Here is a 6,402-nt window from a genome sequence, read left to right on the forward strand (position 1 = left end):
ATTCTCAATAAGAAGAAAAATAAGACAAAAACATCCTCTCTAAACACTTATTTAACATAGTTCTGGAAGTCCTAGCCAAAGCAATCCAACAAAATAGTGAAATAAAAGGCATCCAAATAGGAAAATAAGTCAAATTGTCTTCACAGAAGATATAATTCGCCACCTGGGAAACTTCAAAGATTTCCCCCAAAGATTCTTAAGACTAAAAAATGACTTCAGCAAATTCTCAAGATACAAAATTGACATACCCAAACGAGTAACATTTCTGTATACCAATAACATTAAAATCAAGAACACAGTTCTGTTTACAATAGCCACAATCAAAAAATAATATCTAGGACTACATTAAATCAAGGAGGTAAAATATCTCTACAAGGAGAACTACAATACACTGCTGAAAGATATCAGAAAACACAAATAAATGGAAAAGCATTCCATGCTCATGGATTTTGAAAACTCAATATAATTTAAATGTCCTAGAGCAGCTTACAGATGAAGTGCTATCGCTATCAAACTATCAATGCCATTTTTTATAAATTTAATAAAACTATTCTAAAATTTATATATATAACAAAAAAGCCTAAATAGCTAAAGCAACATTAAAAGGAATCAACCTGGAGGCCTCACGTTACCTGACTTCAAACTTTACAAGTTGCAATAATTCTGGTACAAAAATATACATGTAGACCAATGAAACAGATGAGAGATATCTGAAATAAAGCTACACTCCTGCAACCAACTTATTTTTGACAAAGTCAACAGAAATAAAAAGGAAATAAATCCCTATTTAATAAATAGTACTGGGAAAACTGGTTAGTCATATGCAGAGGAAAACTGGACCCTTACCTCTCATTATATAAAAAATATAACTTAAGATAGATTAAAGACTTAACTGTGAGACTTCAAGCTATATAAATGCTGAAAAAACACTTAGTACTCTAGACACTAGAAATAATTTATAACTAACGCTATAAAAATGAATGCAACAAAAATAAAAATAGAAAATTGGCACCTACTTAAACTAAAGAGCTGCACAGCAAAAGAAGCTATTGACAAAGTAAAGAGACATCCTACAGTATAAAATAAAATATTTGCAAATTGCAAACAACAAAGAATTAATAAATAATATCTATCAGAATTTATTAAAAAACAGACAAAGAATATGAATAGACATTTTTAAAAGGAAGACATAAAATCTGCCAATAAACATGCAAACAATGCTCAGCATTCCTAGTCATCACAGAAATGTAAATCAAAATGACAATGTGATACCATCTCACACCAGTTAGAATGACTTATTAAAAGTTAAAAACTGACAAATGTAAAAGTTGTGGAAAAAAGGGAATCTTTTTATACTGTTGGTGGAAATGCAAATTAATTCAGCCCCTGTGGAATACAGTTTGGAGATTTCTCAAAGAACTACAAATAGAATTGCCACTTGACCCATCAATACAATTACTGAGTATACATCCAAAATAAATTATTTGACACAAAAGTCCTGCACTCACATGTTTACTGCAGCACTATTCACGATAGCAAAGACATAGAATTAAACCAGGTACCTTTGAATCTTAGATCCATGTTGCTGCAAAGAACATTTTTTTTTTTTTTTTGTGGCTGCATAGTATTGCACGGTGTATAAGTACCTCAGATACCACCTGTTCTCACTTATAAGTGGGTGCTAAACATTGGGCAAACACAGAAACAAAGATGGAAATAATAAACACTGGAAGTTTTTTTTTTTAAAGAAAAGCATTGAAAAACTACTTATCAGGTATGATGTACACTACTTCGGCAATTTTTACTGAGTGCCCAAACCTTAACATCTTGCAGTATCCGTATGTTACAAATCTTTTTATGTACCCCTTGAATATAAAATAAAAATAATAAAATGTCCTGTGGTATAATGACATGTTACATTTCTCTAGTTCTGGGGTGGTAATTTAAATTAGAGGTGAAAGAAACAAAATTATGCTCTTTTTGGGCATAGGGCTGAATGTTTCTCCAGATCTGCCCACATCCTGAAAGCTAACATATCTGAAAGCTCTTGCCCTTTAACCCAAGAAGTGTTTTATTCCCAAGTGTGCAGCTAAAATAAATGACTACATCTTTATGTTTTATTTTAGGGCTATAGGGTTAACTTGTTACTCCACTCTTTTCGGGAAAATAATGGTAAGTTGTTTAATCACATGTCTTATTTTAGAATAAACCATTTTTGTAAGTGTGAGGCTGTGAAAATTATGTTACATTCCTGAATTAAAATAAAAACATTTTTCTAGTGAAAAAATGCATAAAAATCTTATGGCCATAGCCCAAGAACCATAAAACAGAGAGTGTTGGTTATTTAAGACCACACTCCTGAAACCATTTCATCACAGCCATACTGGTGAGTAAAGGAATAGTGGATGAGAAGGTTCTTTCAGAATACTTTTCTTATTCTATTGCAGTGCTAAATTTTTACTTGTCTTTATTATTTGCCATATAGAAGTCTGTACTTCTGAAAAAGATGCCATGAATTTCAAATTAATATGCTCACACATACATGCTCACCAGAGTCTCTACAAGTACTCTGGTGTGTTTGCAATCGAGGTGTGTCCTTTATGGCCTTTCTTGTGTTGCTTTGTTTTTGTAAAATAGGAAGGCAAGAAGTAAAGCAGAATCAACGAGGACATTTCTAGTTTCTACAGCAACAGCAGCTAGATTTTCAAGTTATGTCAACTAGAAATAATGATAGTATTCCAAAACCAAAAAAAACTGATACTTTATATTTTTGTGTCTTACAATTTATAGTATAAAATTTTTATAGTGTCTGAATTATAGAAGTTAAACAACTTGAACATAAACGTGTCATCTAGATAATAGTATTATTTCAATAGCTTATGATTGTGAGTCACAATTGCCCCGTTGGGTTTACTGGAAAACACTTGTTTATTTATTTATTTTTTGAGACTGAGTTTCACTGTTACTGCCCAGACCGGAGTGCAAGGGCATGATCTCGACTCACCGCAACCTCTGCCTCCTGAGTTCAAGCGATCCTCCTGCCTCAGCCTCCCAAGTAGCTGGAATTACAGGCATGTGCCACCACGCCTGGCTAATTTTGTATTTTTAGTAGAGACGGGGTTTCTCCATGTTGGTCAAGCTGGTCTTGAACTCCCGACCTCAGGTGATCTGCCTGCCTTGGCTTCCCAGAGTGCTGGCATTACAGGCATGAGCCATCATGCCCAGCCTGGAAAGCACTTATTTATCTTCAAAGTGTAAATAAAGAATAGGTTTTCCATAATCCTAAGCATACAGATCTTTTAAGATTAGCGGGTGAGCACAGTTGCTCATGCTATTGCAGGAAATTAAGGAACCAGAGAGACTGATCGGGATGCAGGAGAGCTTTTATTTTAGGTGTACACCAGCTCAGCGGACAAGTGTCCTGAAAGTCTGAGCCCTGAACAAAGAAAGCGAGCAACTTTTAAGTGTTTTGTGGTGGGAAAAACATGAAGCGGGAAGCAGGTTTACAGAAGTGAGAACAAAAGCAGTTAATCATTCATGCCACATCTTACAACTTAGGAGAAACATGAGTTGCAACTTTCACTTATCTAACTTGTGACCTTGCAGCTGCACAGCAAGAATAACAGGGACTTACAGAACTTACAAAATATGTGGGAAAGAGGTATGGTTAATGTTTCACAGACCCTTAGAGGCCTTTAGAGGAGCAGTTAATATTCTTTTTATACCTTTTCTTCAGAGGATTACTTCACGCCTATTCTAACCTAACCTAAAAGTGTACATTTAATTTCTTTTTAATTTTCTACTTCATCTCCCCCTTTTGGTGCTCTATATAAGAATAATGTTTAATAGAGAGCACTACAATTATGTAGTTCTCCTTGGGTTGGTATATATTCTTCTTGGGGCAAAGCCTGATACTTACCTAATGCCATTATTTGGGTAGTGGTGTGTGGCCCCGATTGCCTCTATAGTTGACTGAACACTTCTGATAAGAAAAGGCAGGAGACAGGGAGAATTAGGCAGGCACCTATGATAAGGAGGAACCCACCTATTAAGGTATTGAACCCATGAAAGGTCAAAAACCATCCTCTAAAAAGAGAATTTGGAGATCATCTTGACCAGGTTTGAACTGGAACATGGGCTAATGTCTGCATCCTGGCCGTAATTTCCACGACAGCTCACCTATTATCGTCTATTTCTAAACAGCAGTTTGTTAAGTTTAACTTTCCACATACTCCTTCTTCTGAGGCTAGGAAGTAATCTATTGCCAGCCTGTTTTGATATATGGCATTCTTTATCTGTGTAGCTTGTACAGACAGTAAGTTTAAAGCTCTTGATGTTTCATTGGTTATTATTTCGAGGACAGCTTGGAGTATTATGATACGGTTGAGCATGTAAATTGGGGTGCGGTACCCCCATGACCCGTCTTGTGCCCAGGAGGCTGGCCCATAGTATTTGACGATTTTTTCAGGAGGTCACTCATTATCTTCCTAGTCCTCTATGTCTACATCCTTTTGATGTTTGTGTCTATTCTTGTGATTATGCTTCCTTTAGTTCTTCCATTTCCATCGTAAACTGGTTATCTTAAGAGTTCCCCTTGCTTTAGAGGAATTAGAAAGAAGGATGGCTTGATTGTTCCTAATACACATGTCCCTGTCCATTTAGCTGGCAGTTGCTGATATGCCTGCACTCCGCAAATCCAATATAGGCCAGAGGGTGCTTTCTAAGCATTTGGAGCCTCTAGCTGATGCCAAGAATGGCTATTTCTAGACAGCAGTTTGTTAGTAGAGAATTGAGAGAAAAGATTTGGATCTGGTAAGTAGGAGTCATTCTGGGCATTTCTCCATAGAGTCTTATTTTTAGTCTCAACATAATACTGTTGCCCTAGGCAGGTAGCCTTATGGAAGGCTGCACCTTTGAACCTTGCTTGACAAATATTAAAGTACAAGGATAAGGTTCCTTTGTAGGTAGATGGGACCCAGGTTTTATTTAGAAGGGCTCCTTCTATTGACCCATCATGGATCTCAAACTAATCTCCAGGCAGAAGTTCAGGGTCATAGCATATGTAAGGCTGGCCATCTCCTGGGTCACAGACTGAGTAGGTGGTTTGGTTGTAAGTACAGAATCCTAAGAGAGTCCTGGAGCCCTGGTGCATTCATAGTATGTATGGTATAGTAAAGTTTCAACTACTGTGTTTCTATCCATGTGGTATGTATGCAATGTGGATATCTTTCTTTCAACTGTATTTCTTTTTGCTTAGCCTCAAGCACCACTATTAGTAAAACAAGCAAGCAAACAAACAAACAATATTTTTATACTAGACATGGGCAGGTAAGGTTTTTCCCTAGACAGAAAGACTGGCAATAATGATAGCATAGTAACACGGCAATCAACAACACTAAGATACCAATCAAACTTAAAATTTCTATCCACATTTACTTATCTGATGACAACTCCTTAAGCTTTGGCTGAGTGTAGACTACTCAGGTTCTGGTGTGACTAGAGCAGGGCTTGCTGTTTTCTCAAGCTTCCGCCATGTGTAGACTGGTCAGCTTCTGAAGTGACCAGAGCAGGGCTGTTGTCATCTCCACTGACAATGCGATCTTGTTGCAGGTTGGATGGTCTGGGTCCTGTTGGCTGGTCCACTGGTCCTGGGCTGCTGGTTTTAGCCAACTGTGGTGGATTTAAGGCATGATACCTGCAACTTTAACAGCAGTGGGAGTGGACAAAATTACAGTATGGGGCCCTTCCTATATGAGTCCCAGAGTAGTTGGATTTCACTTCTTAACCTAAGCAAAGTCCTCAGGTTTGAGAAAGTGTGCTGGGTCTGCCAGATTTATAGGCATTTTTTTTTTCTTGCACCTAACCATGAATCTTTTGCATAGCCAGCCCTAAGTCTTGCATCTGCCTTTTTAAAGTTAATTCCCTTAGTTCCTACAGGTCATCTTTAACCTGATTTATAATTGGAGGTGGCCAGCCGAACAAAATCTCATAGAGCAAATACCTAGTTTGTTCTGTGGGGCTGCACCTGACTCAGAGGAGGACCATGGGCAAGACCTGATTGTACCTTAGATGAGTTTCTTGACAAAACTTCTTCAACAGCTGCTTGAGTGTCCAGTTAATGCGCTCCACTTTTCCTGAGCTCTGCAGCTTGTGGGCTGTGTGTAACTTCCACTTTATTTTTGATAGCCAAGTTAAGTCCTGAACTATTTCAGCCACAAATGCTGGTTCATTGTCTGATCCTAGTGTTTGAGGCAGTTCAAATCTGGGGATAGTGTCTCTTAACAACACTTTGGTCACCTCTTGTGCTTTCTGCATCTGGGTGGGGAAGGCCTTGACCCATCCTGAAAAGGTGCAAATGAACACCAACATGTACCAATAACCCCCCGCTTGCAGCAATTTGGG

At 37.6% G+C, this 6,402-nt stretch overlaps 1 pseudogene; it reads left to right on the plus strand.

The window, feature by feature from the left end:
* LOC129021044 (zinc finger protein 724-like) overlaps positions 1–4,767 on the plus strand; it is a 31,853-nt pseudogene extending 27,086 nt beyond the window's left edge.
* Positions 4,768–6,402: the final 1,635 nt, after the last annotated feature.

Source organism: Pongo pygmaeus, chromosome 20 (genome assembly GCF_028885625.2).
Source record: "Pongo pygmaeus isolate AG05252 chromosome 20, NHGRI_mPonPyg2-v2.0_pri, whole genome shotgun sequence".
NCBI classification, from domain to species: Eukaryota; Metazoa; Chordata; class Mammalia; order Primates; family Hominidae; genus Pongo; species Pongo pygmaeus.